This window comes from Lepisosteus oculatus, chromosome 28 (genome assembly GCF_040954835.1).
Source record: "Lepisosteus oculatus isolate fLepOcu1 chromosome 28, fLepOcu1.hap2, whole genome shotgun sequence".
Lineage (NCBI taxonomy): Eukaryota > Metazoa > Chordata > Actinopteri > Semionotiformes > Lepisosteidae > Lepisosteus > Lepisosteus oculatus.
Window position 1 is genome coordinate 6,892,417 of NC_090723.1, and position 14,488 is coordinate 6,906,904.

At 47.5% G+C, this 14,488-nt stretch overlaps 1 protein-coding gene across 4 annotated transcripts in view; it reads left to right on the forward strand.

Moving 5' to 3' along the window:
• The window catches only part of thrab (thyroid hormone receptor alpha b), a 129,261-nt gene that overhangs the window by 37,271 nt on the left and 77,502 nt on the right, over positions 1 to 14,488 (forward strand). For 2 of the 4 annotated variants that reach the window (XM_015362186.2, XM_015362189.2), the window contains exon 1: positions 2,518 to 2,881. The exons of 1 other annotated variant lie outside the window; for it this stretch is intronic. The gene's annotated coding sequence lies outside the window, so the exon portion shown is untranslated. Of the gene's footprint in view, positions 1 to 2,517; positions 2,882 to 14,488 lie in introns of those variants that run through there. One more of the 4 variants, XM_069185736.1, reaches the window with a different exon arrangement.

Genomic DNA, 14,488 nt, shown 5'->3' on the forward strand with positions numbered 1-14,488 from the left:
TTGAATTTAATACTATTTCAGGTCTGTGTTATCCTTTTTTCATCAAGTTAACTAAGCGTTTATTTTTTTCCCCCCACGCACTTGTGCTGATTGAGACGGTAGCAGCTCTTGTTCAGGGTATTTCCTTTCTGTCCCAGGGTAGAGTGGACCAGCAGTCTCTTCATCAGCCATGTTGGGTTTAGAAAAATGCACACTAATCCTCTTCCATTTCTGGATTGGTGGGGACAAGCACCCTGTTCTTATAATCACATCTTTGTTTGCTTCGGTTCAAACACTTGAGGGGGCAATGAGAGCATAATTTTTAGATCCACCCAAGAACAACTAATTCGAACAGCTGAACTGGTGCAAATTTAAATGGATGTGATAATGTGTACAGTAGAAAATGTGCTAAAAAACTGGACGGTTTTCCTTGCCTACCTGAGAGGGCTGCAGAGGAAACGAAGTGCCCCATTGCGTGTGTGTGTGTGGGGGGGGGGGGGCGAGACGAAGCTGGGCCCGAGGACCGCCGGAGGAGCCCGCCGCTTGGAGACGGGTCCGCTCTGCCCCCAGCCCTCTCTCTCCGACCGCCGCCGCGACGATGAGCACCACACAGGCCAGCCGAGGCGGGAAAGAGAGCCACCGTCGCCCTGCCAGCCAGAGTCTGCACCGTACCGGCCTCCTGCGCCAGAGGGGTAGCTCTGGAGGACGCCCCGCGCGCCGCAGGACTGTTTTCCTCCCTGCCTGCCTCGGAAGCTTTTTCCCCCCCTGTATTCAGTGTTCCAGGAAGTCGAAATTCCGGCCGTGCTGCAGCCCAAAAGGCGTGCAGCACCTCTAGTCCGCGCGTAGCTATACAACTCGAGCAACCTTTCGGAGGTACAGCCGAGATCAGAGAGAAGTGGAGCATACTGTAGGTGAAATCCTTCCCACACTGTTAGTGGCAGAGTGCCACTTGCAAATTGTCCTACAAACGATAATGCAAATGATCCTTTAGTCGATCATGAACATGCAAACTTTGCTGCCACAGTGCCGCCCTACAGAGAAGGGTGCCTGCTTGCTTATCTCGCAGGGGAGGATGCATGACTGGTGCTGTGGACAGCCGAGAGAGAATCTTTGATTAGAGCTGTGTGTATTAAGCGTCTGCTCTGTTCCCGTTTACAGGGGCAGCCTTAGCCATGATCGGAGGTTCCCCCCCCCCCCCCCCCTTCTGCTTTGGTCGTTCGCTCATGAAGCCAAATGATCATTTGCAGCAACAAAAAAAAAAGTCACTTAGAATGCTGGGTGCTGTTCTAGGTTGCCAGGCTGACATCACTGCTTTGGAATCGCTCCACAAAAGAGCAACCGGACACTTCGCCACCTGAAAGGAGTGGCCAGCACCAGCTGGATAGAAGAGACTAAACTTTTTAGTCCCAGATTGAGGAGACTACAAGGGGACTTCAACCTGAAGTATTCAAAATCCTCGTAGGCCCTGACACTCAACCCAGTGGACTGTCCTGGCATCAACAGTGGAACACAAGCTGGGGGAGCTCATGTGGAAATATGTGGAAGAGCATTTAACACATGGGAGAGGCACTTTACACAGAGAGTTGTGGGAGTATGGAGCAGGATACACCCTCATGTTACTGAAGCTGAATCCCTGGCTTGTTACAAGCAGCCGTTCGACAAGGTCCTTGGAGGAGATGGCTAAGAAAATTAGTTGGGTCAGGTGGCCTCCTCTTTGATTTAAAATTTGTGCGAGAGACAACTTGGAAAAGCAATATCAGAGCTGAGTGATTCACTGTTTATGAGTGGTGTGCCACCTTGGGTTAGCGCCAGACCCTCGTGTGCCTGCGATATCCAGAGTGCCCTCACTAATTCTTGTTTACAACTGTGTGTTCTACAACATACCAGCAATTGGAGTCTGCAACCGTTTTTCCTCTGAAATTAAATTAAATTTTGTAACAGTAGAAGGATTAAGCGCATGTTGCCTCTTCATGGAACAAATTGATTCTGTGTTTCATGTGAAGTCTGAACAGCGGTTTTTTCTGGGATTTTGTGTTCTGCCGGCTGTCAGTAATGTCTGCCACCCTTCGCTTGAATGCTTCGGATAACTTCGCAGGGCAAAAAAAATGGGTCGTTTTGTAAGAGGCAAAATGAGTAGACCGCTTAATGCTGGCCTCAAACATGATTTGAGTTTCTTGAAAATATTAAAGCCTTTTTAAGGACTTTATATGAGCTTCCGCCTGATCTCTGTTGGCACGATCACGGGCAGATGAAAACACACCCAGCGTCCATTGCGCCTCACGGGTGCCAACATGTCGTCTCCCCGCAAAGGGAGACCCGCAGAGACGCGACAAGACTTCACGGAGTGTTTTAGTTTTACTTGCGGTATTATCTATGAGTCCGGTATGAAACCAGAGAAGCTGCAACAAGACGGAAGCCGTCTCAGGCCCGAGTGGGGATTTTTTAAAGCGCTAGACCTGTAGAGAGCGGTAGACGGTCTGGATTACGACGATTTATACTCCTGCCCGCGGAGGGAGGTAGAGAGAGACGTACAGAAGGAGAGGGAGGGCGATCGACAAGGGAGGGAGGAGCGATCGCGGCGTTTCTGTTGATTTCATTTCCCTGTCGTGGCAGCCCGAAGTACAGGACTGGACTGCGGTTTTTTTTTTTTTTGGAGCCACCCAGAAAATCTCGATAACAAGCTCGTGTAGTTTTTCGCTGGACGCAGAAAACGTGGGGCTGCGTGAACCGATCCGTTTGACAGCGCGCCTGGTCTCGGCAGGAGAAGGATTGTAGCCCCGCTCGGGTCCCGCCGCTGCCTGCTCGGTGTACAACTTGAGCCCTCTCCGCACGGAGCTCGGCAGGACTTTTCTCCCCGCGAACAAGGTGGATTTTCAGCAGTACTGGCGAGCAGAACTACACGGTGAGTGCTGATGCGTTACGTGCGCGACAGTTCACGCCTGTAAAAGCTTGCAGGTTTGCACTCGGACGCTTTAATCTCTCCTGTAGCGTCAGTGTGCATTAGCGGGGCGGTTTTGACAGGTCGCTAGTACAGTACAGTGGGCACCACCAGCGGTGTGGCCTCGGAGTCGGGTCGCGGAGCTGCATGCTGTATTTAACGTTTCTGCTTCTTAACATATCCTTTAACGCTCCTCCGTTTCGGAGGTTTAGCATTTCGGATCGACTGTTCACCGTGAAGGGGGCTTGTGGGGTGGGTCGGTTCGGAAGCGAGAGACGTTCTCTCCGGACGGGGGGTGTTTGTATGGTCGGTGATGACACCGGCTGGAGAACTCACCCCGGAGCCTGGAGCAATTTTAAACGAAGTCTCCTTCGTGCGGTTTTTGGACTTTGCCAGTGCACACCCCCCCCCCCCCCCCAGCTGCGCTCTCCGGGCCGACGTGTAGCGATCGCTGGAGCAACTTTGTCGCGCTCCGGCCGCGTGTGATCGTGTCACAAACTTCGGGAGGTGTGCGCCAGTCCCGCTGCGAGCAGCGCTGACCTTCCTGCGGGCAACTCGAGCAACGGACCGCTGCAGCCGCGATATGACTGTCAGTTAGGGTCTTTTCAGCCCCGAAAGTGATATTGGCGAGCACGGTACTGGCGTTTGTTACTAGCCTGGGCTGTCCAGACCGGACGCGTACTTTCTCCAGTTGCATTTGATTTCAGTGATGCAGACCGGTTGTTTGTTTGTTTGTTGTTTTTATTTTTGTGGGTACATGTGCTTTTCCTTTCTCTGGCCTGCCCCCCCCCCCGGGCTGGGACGGAGCCCCGGCCGGCCGGCCGTGCCGCAGCTGGGTGCCGAGGGCGCGCGGGGGGCAGGCAGGTGCAGCCGGTGGAAGTACTTTGACCCGACCGCCCCGTACCGACAGAGCCGGCATCGCCGAATTGCTCCGGCTGCAGAGTCTCGAAGATTCCTCGGTGACGTTACCACTGAACACGGCACCCCACCTTGCGATACTGTAGCCGCTGAGCTCGGGCGACTCTTGCAGCCGGGCCGGTGACATGTAACCTCCTTATTGACCTGTCGATACAGTTCTCCCGTCACCTGCTGGCGGCCGCGCGGTTCTTTTTACACCGGCTGTTGAGGAGTGTTGTGAATCCTGCTTCACAACCTCTGTGTTTAAGATTAAAAAAAAATACTTTTGTGTATAACTAATGGACACCACGCTTTCTTCGTCTCTCAGTGATGGGCATGCATTGTATTTGCAATCAGTCAAAGAATATATATACATACTGAAGTCCGGCTGTTGACTCGTCTTTATTTGGATGCTGCTTCTCTAAAAGCAGCTTTTTTAACGAGAGCCTACAGGAGGAAAAGACATTTGTTCCTTCACCTTAGTACTGCAAGAAACGGACAAATAACGAATCAACAAAGACAGTCAGTAAATATTCAACACCTGGGATGAGGCAGCGCATCCAAAAATTGACGCCTTCAGCAGTGTCATACAGTTATAGCCAGTTCGGTTTTGAGTTGCTGTGTTTTTAGTTTAATAGATGGCGTTGTACTGTATTGCGATGTTCCCGGCGGCGGGCCGGCGAAACCGCCACGGTTTAACGGGACTGAAAGTCTCGGGTCGGGTGGGAGGTGACCACCGGCGTGCTGGGAGCGCAGCTGGGCCTGGAGCCTGCCGGCTGCAGCGCGACAGTACCGCCGGAGCCGCGCGGGCTCGCAGGGCGGAAGTGACCTCCCCCGGTCTGTTTTCAGTGGCTTGGCCGTTGGATTATTTTTCCTGCGATGGCTGGGCAGCCCTGCTGGATGCTGTAAAATGTGAAAAAGAGTTCAGTTATATAACCGGGCTGTGCGGCTGATGTCCTGAGCTGAATTCGCTGTATTATGATGTCAGAAGCTGGAGAGCTCGGGCAGCGCAGTTAACCCTGTGTGGATATTGCTCCACACAACCTGGGGGCAATAAAGGTTAGTCAGAGCCAGTGAAACGAAGCAAGAATTTTTTTTTTTTAGCTGTATACTGGTTTCTGTCCTTCTAAAAAAATCCGTCTGGATCTGCGGTGTTACGATTCCTGACCCATATCTACAGTAGCTTGTCTCTGGAGTGCACTAGGGGAAACTGAATTCAGGGTCGATAACTGATGAACAACCTTCCACAGTTTTTTTTAAAGTAATCATCACATAAACGCAGTTCACAGTGTATCTCTGCTTTTATCTGTGACGTGTGGAATCGCTCATAAGCAGTGCAAGCTGTCTTATCGGAGCTGTCTGAAAAATAAAGACTGCTTCGTTTCCAGCGCAAAGCAACACAGGCACTGTGCTTTTAGGGTAATATTGTCTTGGGAAACTTGCCTCTGAAGATGAGGATCATGGACAGCTGCAGGTTCTCGCACAAACAAGCACATCAACCACAGCAGTCAGTGCTTTTTTTAAGGGACCTAAGAGTCTTTCTGTAAATTCAGTGACGCGCCAGTGGAACCAGCTTTCGTTTTTGCGATTCAATTTCCATGACCATTTCAGAATATTAAACTGTAATTGGGTTTGCTGTAATTGCATTTGAGCTCAGGACTGCCATGCATCTATTGCTGATGATGGTTCTGTGAATTTCATGAGTGTTGCTTTAATCGGGACTCATCTGACAGAGTTGTGATGCTCAAACTTAAAAGCCTTGTCGCTTAATGAAGGTCTTCATTTTTACTGATTTTTTTTTTCCCTTTACTTTCACAAGATGTTCGGTTCACCCAGAGGGGGGAAAAAGTAATCTCTGCATTGGAGACCCATGGACGAGGACAAATGTTTTAGAACAAAATTTGGGTACTGAAGCAGGTCAGATCCTCCACCTCGCTCACTTTTATTGAGTCAATGTTGTGCTGACCTCAGTAGAGATGGGAACTGGGGGTTCAGCTCAGGTGGTCTCTGCCTGGCATTCCATTATGCCTGTCTAGTAGAGTAAAACTGTAGCTGATCCCCCCCTATGCACACAAATGTTTCATTGTTTATGGAGTTTGAAGATGTATAACAAGTCTCTGTTTGTGTTTTTATTCCTTAGAGGAGAAATCTTGTTTCAGATATGTTGCACCAGGTCATCTGATCTGAATTAATCCAAACATTAAAGTACATCAAACAATCAGGGGATTTTTTGGTACAGATTGTTCTTTGTTTTTTTTGACTGGTTGCTGAAAATAGCAGCTTTCCTGTTGCTTTTTTTGTTGTTTAAATCTTGTCCAGCAGCGTGCTTTCTTTGGTCAATTGATCTTAAGTTGTCACAGTGCTTCAGGGAACCAGTGTCAGGAGCACGCTGATGGAATTTTATTCAGAGGAATATTTCTGCAGTTCTTCATTGATTAATGCTTTAAATCAGAAATGATATCAGTTGGTTTATTTTAAACTGCCACTTTCAGACATTTCCATCTGTTTATATAGAACAGCACACACTGGTATATTATCCAAAGTCTAAACTGTTTATTACAGTTTTAGGATAAAGGAATTTGGCACAGTGGTTAGCCTTGGTGCCTTGCAGTGCTTTGGGTCCCATTATTCAATTCCTGTTGTGTGAGGAGTTTGCATGTTCTCCCCTGTGTTTGCATGGGTTTCCTCTAGCGGATCTGGTTACCTCACACAGTCAAAACACATGCTGGTAGGTCATATGGCATCTGTGGACTTGGCCCTCGTGTGGGGATGTGAGTGTGCGTCTGAGACTGCTCTACCGCTAGACCGGCATCCATTCCAGGCCCCTTGCCTTGTACCCACAGGCTCCGGCACTCCTGTGACACTGTTCTGGATAAAGCGTGGATGTTTTTTTTCCTTAAGGTTTTTTAAACAGTTTGTTACACAGCATAGTCACTTTGTTAAAGGTACACTTACAAGTCACTTCAGTCTCTGATTATGTCTAAGTATGACATTCGGTAGATCAGTGATGGAACAAAGACCAGAAGACCCCTTGCCCTGCAGGAACTGAGTTTGAGACCCCTGCTCAAAGTTGATCCTTCAGTGGAGCGGTCCCTCTCGAGCTCTGCAGGGTCTTCATTCCAGCTCAGATCAGCTCGTTATTGAGTTAATCGCTCTTCCTGTGCTGCTGCTTCAAAACAACCTACAGGCACACCAGCCTTCCAGGGCCTGTCGTTGGACCACCCTGCTGTGGCCTTTAAGTCGTGTCCCATGCTTTGCATGTTTATTTCTCGCCACGTGACAGCTTTTTAAACTTGACTTTGGCCGGTTCTGTTTCCCAGTTAGGAACACAAAAGCGACCGATTCCTCAACAAGGCCCGAGCTGTGTAGCACTCAGTGTTACGGGGGCGGAGTGTTCTGCCTCATCAGTTTACAGGTCCATTTAACTCGCATTTCAGCCCCGCAGTTCACTAACTGTTAAATGCGAACATGTTTGCCTACTTACTCCTGGCAGTTTGTTAAATGAGGCATCTGACAGTAGTCTTTTCAACAGAAGAGAGCGGTGTTGTGTACAATCACACAGTTGCAAAAAAACTATACTTGCATTGGAGCAAGTATAGCATTGGAGCAGTGGGTAGCTCTGCTGTCGCGCCACGGTGGGGTGCTGTAGGGTTTAACTCCTGGGGTGCTGTCTACTTGGATTTCCTCTCGTTGCCCTGGTTTCATCCCATAGTCCAAAAACGTACTGGTAGGTTAATTGGCTTCTGGGAAGAATGTCCGGGGTGCAGTGTGTGTTTGTGCCCTGCGATGGCCTGCCGTCCCGCACAGGCGGTGCTCTTCCTTGTGCCCATTGCTTGCTGGGATAGGCTCCCGCTCCACTGCAACCCTGAATTGGCTGAAGTGGTTGGAGAATGGATGGTTGGATTATATTTGGATATTATATTAATACATTAAAATAAGAACAGCTTTATTACTTTAAAATATAGTAATATATTGTGATATTACATTAATATAATTATAATAATTATTAAAATAAAGTTTTAATCCTGCTTAAGTATGACAAGTCCTATATATGAATATGCTTGGCTCCATTGGGATCCATTAGAAACACAGTAACTGCCAATTGCATTTTGAAGGAAGCTACAGTATGTTGCTGTAAAAGACATGGCAACAGCGTGTGTACGGCGCCGCTTCAGCTGACTCTACAGGTGTTGACAAACGAGGCTCAGCTCTGTGCACTCGCGGTCCGACTCTGGTGCAGCTGTGTGCAGCGTGTGTGTAGGACGTGTGAGCTTTGGCCACGCTGTGACAGACTGGCCGCTGTGTGGGCCGAGAATACCTTGAGGGCTCCATGCCCAGCCCAAGGGGTGTTGTTGTTGTTATTATTAATAGAAGCTCAGAGGGACGTACAAGTTGTAAATGGGGAACAGCTCTGTATGTGTAAGAGAATTGCTTAAAAACGCATGACTAAACCTGAAAAGGGGATAGTGCGACGCCCTTTTTAACAACAAGTGCACTGACCAATTGCCCAATCTCCATCGTGGTGCTGGTTAATCAGCTAATCGAGCTGGCCACATGAGCTGAAACCCTAGGTCTCTTTCCGTCTGTGAACCTGTGGCTTTTCCTAGGAAGAGCTCCTGCTGTGCTGTTTTTGTTTCTCAGCTTGCACTGCCAGTGCCGCCTCGTGCTTCTCAGGGGTCTGCGAACGGCAGTTGTTCCACGTGTGCTGTGGTTTTCAGCAGAGGTTCACCCTACCTGCCTTCAACTGTCGTTAATTCCTGCAAGTAGAATCCACAGCTCATGAAGCTGTAAAATAAAATCCATTTCAATTGAATTGGAGACCCGAGAATGTGCATCAATTTGTCTAGATGTTTGTCTTTTTTTAATAACCTTACTGTGTAGATTACACTTTTGTCCTGCATTTTCTGAGCGAAGGATACACTGTGGACATAGCAGATATGACCAGATAATGTGAATTCTCCATTTCTTCTCGCAAGATATATTAGCGTATGGACACAGATGAGTACTGGCACGTTCTGTCACGTACTCGTAGTTTTTCTGATTTAGATTGAAGCTGACTGAAAAACTTTGTTTTTATTGCAGGTTCTAGCTAGGATTATATAGTGAATCAATTATAGCAAGCTCGTATTTTGCAGAGTTATTGTAGGCTATCTGCTGTGTGAGTGTGTGTCTCTGTGCACCTGTTGACCAAATTATGGGAACAGGATTTCACTTGTTTTATTTAGTGACAAGAATATAGTCCGGGTTGCTTTTGTTTGTAACAGTATTTTGTTCCTGAATGAAATGCCTCATGGCCAGGAGAGCTGACATTGTGTGGCGACATGAAGACATACTACTGAACATTCTAAACTACAGAATTATTTTATGTGCTACAATTCTAATGCATGGTTTTTGCTTTTTGCTCTGAATCTAAAGTTGCCAAGTTACCAAGAGTCTCAGAGAATCTTTGGTGGAGTTAATCAATTTTTAACGCAGCTTTTCATAATCATGTACAAAATGTCATAGAAATGGGGCCTTGTTGGTTGCTCAGCCAGGAGAGGTGTTCACTCAGAGTGCTAGCTGAGCCCCGATCCCCAGATGTTACTGATGTGAGTCAGAGCCATGTGACTGAAAGATTTACCAAACAGCAACATAGGATAGGCTGACCGTTGACAGGAGTGGGAGGGTGTTAGTTATCCAGGACCCTATCGGCTTTCAGCAGAACAGTGACTTCTGTCCGAGCTCCCGCAGGCTTGAAGTGATGTCAGTAATGTCACTCTGCTCCTCAGTCACAGCTAACTCACCTCTCAGGTGCTCACAGGGCGTCACATACCTGTAGGTGAATGGCTCTGACGGGTGGGCATGTCTTTGCGCTGATACAGGAATCACAACAGGAGCTGTGATGGACTTCTCAAGCAATTGATAATTGCCGTTTAGGTGTGCATGTACATGAAAGATAATTACTTGTTGCAGAGGTTGTAAAGTCTTTGCTAACTCAACAGAAGAACAGAGTGTAGGGCACATAATTGCACCTTTGGGTTAAGAAGGATGTCTTAGAATTTTTTTACGTATTCAGAGCTTTAATTCAGATCAGCTCTAGCTGCATTGTAGCTTCAAATCAAGCACTGCAACCCTAAGACTCCTACTGTGTGTGGCACTCCAGTGTCGTTTTCAGCAATAAAAAAATCCTTGTAAAGAGGTTTTAATCTTTAATATTCAGAGAAAAAAAACTTTGTTTTTCTTTTTATGGAGACATTCCAGAACTTATAGGGTTGGCAGTGTTGTACATTTTTCACCACAAGTCTTTTTTTTTTGGTTGCTCTTCATTTTGAGACTGACTATTATGCTCTGAAGTCCTATTTTTAATGCACAGTACCTAAATTTAAAAAAGCCAAGTGTGCATAGCTTGTTGTTCTTAAAATAGAGGCCTGTGGTATCGTATTGGAGTAATTGGACGGCACCCGAGTTAGAGTCAAAATAATTTGGAAAATGAAAAGGCACAGAGAGAAGGAGTCTGTGAGCTTGCAGTTATACTAATACCTAGTGAGAAAATAGGTTTTGTAACTAAAATAACTTATTAAGCTCTGAAGGTATGCAGTAATTGGAGAGATTCTATTCTAACAAAGCTCGTTTGGACTTTAGCCCCGAAGAACATACTAGCAGAGTGGGCAGCATGGGGCAGCACGGTGGCACAGTGGTTAGCTTTTGCTGCCTCACAGCACTTGACTCTGGGTTCTGTTTCTGGGGTGTGTGGAGTTTGTATGTTCTCATTCGGTTTGCACGGGTTTCCTTCCACAGTCCACAGACATACTGACAAATGAATTGGCTTCCGGGAGAACTGGCACTGGTGTGAGGTTTGCGTCTCTGCCTGCCCTGCAGTGGAGTGGTGAGCCGTCCTGGGTGCACCCCGCCTTGTGCCTGTTGCTTCCTGGGGTGGGCTCCTGCTCCCCTGTGATGCTGAATTGGATGACGTGGTTAGAAAATGGATGGGCTTGCTAGCAGAGTGACAATCTGCATTCTCCTTAATCATCCTGGTTGTATCAGCAGCAGTATGACATCACTCCAGCACCAGAAATTAAGATATCTGCCGGAAAGAGGGACCAGCTTCTGTTTTTGATATCTGTCCTCCGTGAATGTTTTTCACAATTCTGATTTAAAGTGTGTAAAACAGAACTCTAAGGACAGACGAGGGAGTAATTGCATTCTCCCTCAAGACTTGGCATGCCTGCTCTTGTATTGTATGCTGTGTATTTTTTAAATACTAGGTAGTGCGATGCTACTGCTCATGCCTTTAAGGTGCTGTGCCTAAAAATTCTTCAAGCTTGCTTTCAGCCTCAGAAGGTGAGTCTTCCTTTTGTTCAGTACTCCATGTCTCTTACTGAGTGCATCTGTGTGCTGGGTGTCTAGGGCTGCGCACAATGGCTGTGAAGCTGGAAACCAGAGGGTATAATTATTCAGTCCTCAGACCTGAGCTCACTGACTCATGCAGAGTTCTAGAAAGCAGGAAACCGATTTGTGCAGCATGCCTTCCTCCGACTCCTGTTCTTACCTTGGCTTTTGGTGTGAATGCAGATACAGTACAACAGTTGAGCAAGATTTAACTCCCCCATCAGATAACAAATGTGCTAATTCTATTACAGCTCGGGGCCTCTCTTTGGCAAAACAGGAAGCCGACAGCATGATTTTTGGTTTTTAAATCTTCCCTTAACATACCCATGTGTTAGATTTTAAAACCTGTTGCAGAAGTTGTGGCTCTTCTCAGATCTGCACTGCGTACTTGTATGTTTTACAGAATTTCATTGTAAAACTAATCTCAAATCCTAAAATTTCAAGTTTTAAGTTTGGTTAATATTTTAATGAGTTACATTGTATTCTGTCAAATTCTTAGTTTTAGTGAATTGGACGTAGTTGGTTTTGTTTTTCAGCCGATTAATTCTTGCAGAGTTTGCTGCTGTTTTGCAGTTAGAGTATACTGTATTGGCTGACATCTCCTGTGTCCTTAAAAAAGGGTTTTGAAATTGTGCAACTTGAACCTTCAGTAGTAGTACGATTACATAATTCTGCTCTGACAATATGGCAATATGGTTCTGCTGTGCTTCAGATCACCAAGATAGGAAAATGTCTGGGACCTACATTCTGTAAATGACCTACAGCCTGAAAGGGTTAAGAACAGGAAGAGATCTTGTGCATGAACTCTAAAACACTAGTGTTGTAATCTTCCTTTGCGTGAATGACTTGGTTAAGGCTGCCTAATTGCGTAATTTAGCCTCAGTAGTCCAATTGTGTGACCTTGGGTCATTAGCTGCTTGTGACCAAGTTCTCCCAAGATAAGGCACAAAAGTGACTGGACACTGCTGGGCTAGGGTGGACTGTAGTGATTTACAGGGTACCTGCACGCTTTTGTTACTGGTGGTAAGAGTCACGTGACACTTCCGGTTAATAACCGTGGGTAAAATGCCGACTGATTGCGAAACAACACGTTTCAGTTGAGGAAGACATGCTGTCTCAACCCAAACCCCAGTACTCTGTGAGGAATGTGTGCCGGGTTGATAAATGTGGAGTGTCTAAGAACATTTTGTAAGCATAGCTTTTTTAGTTTAAACATATTAATACTGAATTCTACTTTTTGTACGTTTTATCCTAATACAAGCATTCAGAATCTTTAAAGTTGACAAAAGTCGAGTTCTTCAGAATCAGCAGTGAAACTTGATCCAGGGGACACAAGGGGAAACTATGTGGAAATGTATTTAAAACTGAGAACAGGGGGGCCCTTCTTTACCCAAAGGGTTGTGAGAGAATGGAACAAGTCAGTTCCTTTACGCTTGTTCTGGCAACCAGCATGGAAAGCTGGTGATTTGTATGGGTCAGCAGGGGTCAACTTTTCACGCTCATTCAGTTACTACAAGCTCACTACGCAAGCTAAAGTACTATTGTAGAAAGAATTCTACAGTGGTGCACAATAAAAAAGGTTGTGTGCGTGGCAGTGAAATGTTTGCTCTCCAGGTGGTCTCCAGAAGGACCCTATGGATGAGGAGTCTCTCTGGACACGGTTGTTCGTGACTGTCACGTCAGTGTGGACGGGCTCCTTCACGAGTGAAGGAACTGCAGAAACTGGCATGTACAGCGTGTCCCCTGTCTTCATCTTCAAAGGCGATTGTCTGGAATCCAGCCTGACGAGATTCTTGAAGGAATGAACGTGCTGCTTTTGCGTCTCCGGCTTGGTGGCCACGCTGCTTTTCCATCACTTCCGGTCTTCCGGGTCCCGTCCTGGGAGAGAACGTTTGGAGTTTGGGCGACGCAGCGCAGCTTGTTGTCAGGGTGACGGTGCAGTGGATTTCACAGGGCTGGGAGGCGGCGCAGAAGTTGTCAGCCGAGAGCTTCGCCGCTCTGGGGCCTCTCCAGCTTTGTGTGCCCACCCACGGCTTCTCCTCTGCCAGGGCGCTAACTGGACCGTGAGGAGAGATCACAGGCCCGGGGACGGCGGCTTCGCCACGTGCGTCGTCCCTGCAGAGGCAGGAGAGGGGCAGGACTTGGTCGGCACGCGTGAGCTCCGACCATAACAAAAGTGTCAGCTGCCTTTATGATGTGAATGAGGAAACACACATGTGCCTTTAATTTCACAACAGATTAGCTGAGGAAATGCACCCGTCTGTAAAGTACAAATTAAAAATTAAGCCAGACTGTCAGTGTAATTTTAGTATTTTAGGAACCGTTGATGATACAATCTCGATAGGTGGCTTGCAGCAAGTCCATTTTCTATTCTAGAAATAATTGCAATCACTCGGACTTCAATGCAAAGGCCTTCACACTTCAGTTGTGCGGGATAGAAAAAGGTTTTTTTTGAACAGTGCCCAGGCAATGCATTGCTTAAGGAGGGTATATGTGGGAAGTAGCAGGTTGCCGCTGTTCTGTGAGGGATCATGAATCTGCTTCTGCTAGTGTGATAAGGGCCGAACGTATGACAGTGATAATGCCTTAATGAGGAGTGTTTTCCACCTCCCTGCATATTCTGTATGTAAGGAAAAGGTGGAGCTTGGGCACAAACTCTACCATGGGAAAAAACGTCTGGACACGCACCATGAGGTTTTATTGATTTGCTTGGCTTAAACCAGTTTTGGTCTGAGAGCTGACCTGACCAGGTGGTGGTGGTGATGATGATTATTACAGCCATGATGGTGTTGCAGTAATCAATTCTAGAAAAGACAAATGTACACCAGTGCCGAGCCCACTGTGTGTATTGAGAATTCCCCACACCAAAATCCTTGGTTTGGGAAAAACTGACATCTGTCCGTATTCCTGAAATACGCCCCGGTCAGCCCGGCAAAGAAGTGCTCAGGAGGGCTGATGGGGAAGCCGGTTAAGGCGAGCCCTGTGCTTTGCTGCGCTCCAGCAGCGATCACAGCCCCTGTGAAAGTGAGAGCGAAGGTGAGGCGCGTGGCGCGGCAGGTCCCCTGAGACGGGGGGAGCAGCGTGCCGCGGCCCCGGAGCGCACAGCGGAGCGAGCGGCTCCCTGTTCGGTACATCGCCACCCGGGCTCCCTCTGACACGGAGATAAAATGGGTGATAAGCCAGCCGGCGGAAGCGCAGTAGATGTCCTCCAGAATTGAATTTATGTCAACAATACGAGTTCGGTGCGCTTCCCTGGCTGGCTGCCCGGCGTGGTGTGCTGGGCGCTCTAGGTTGCTCTGAAGCCCG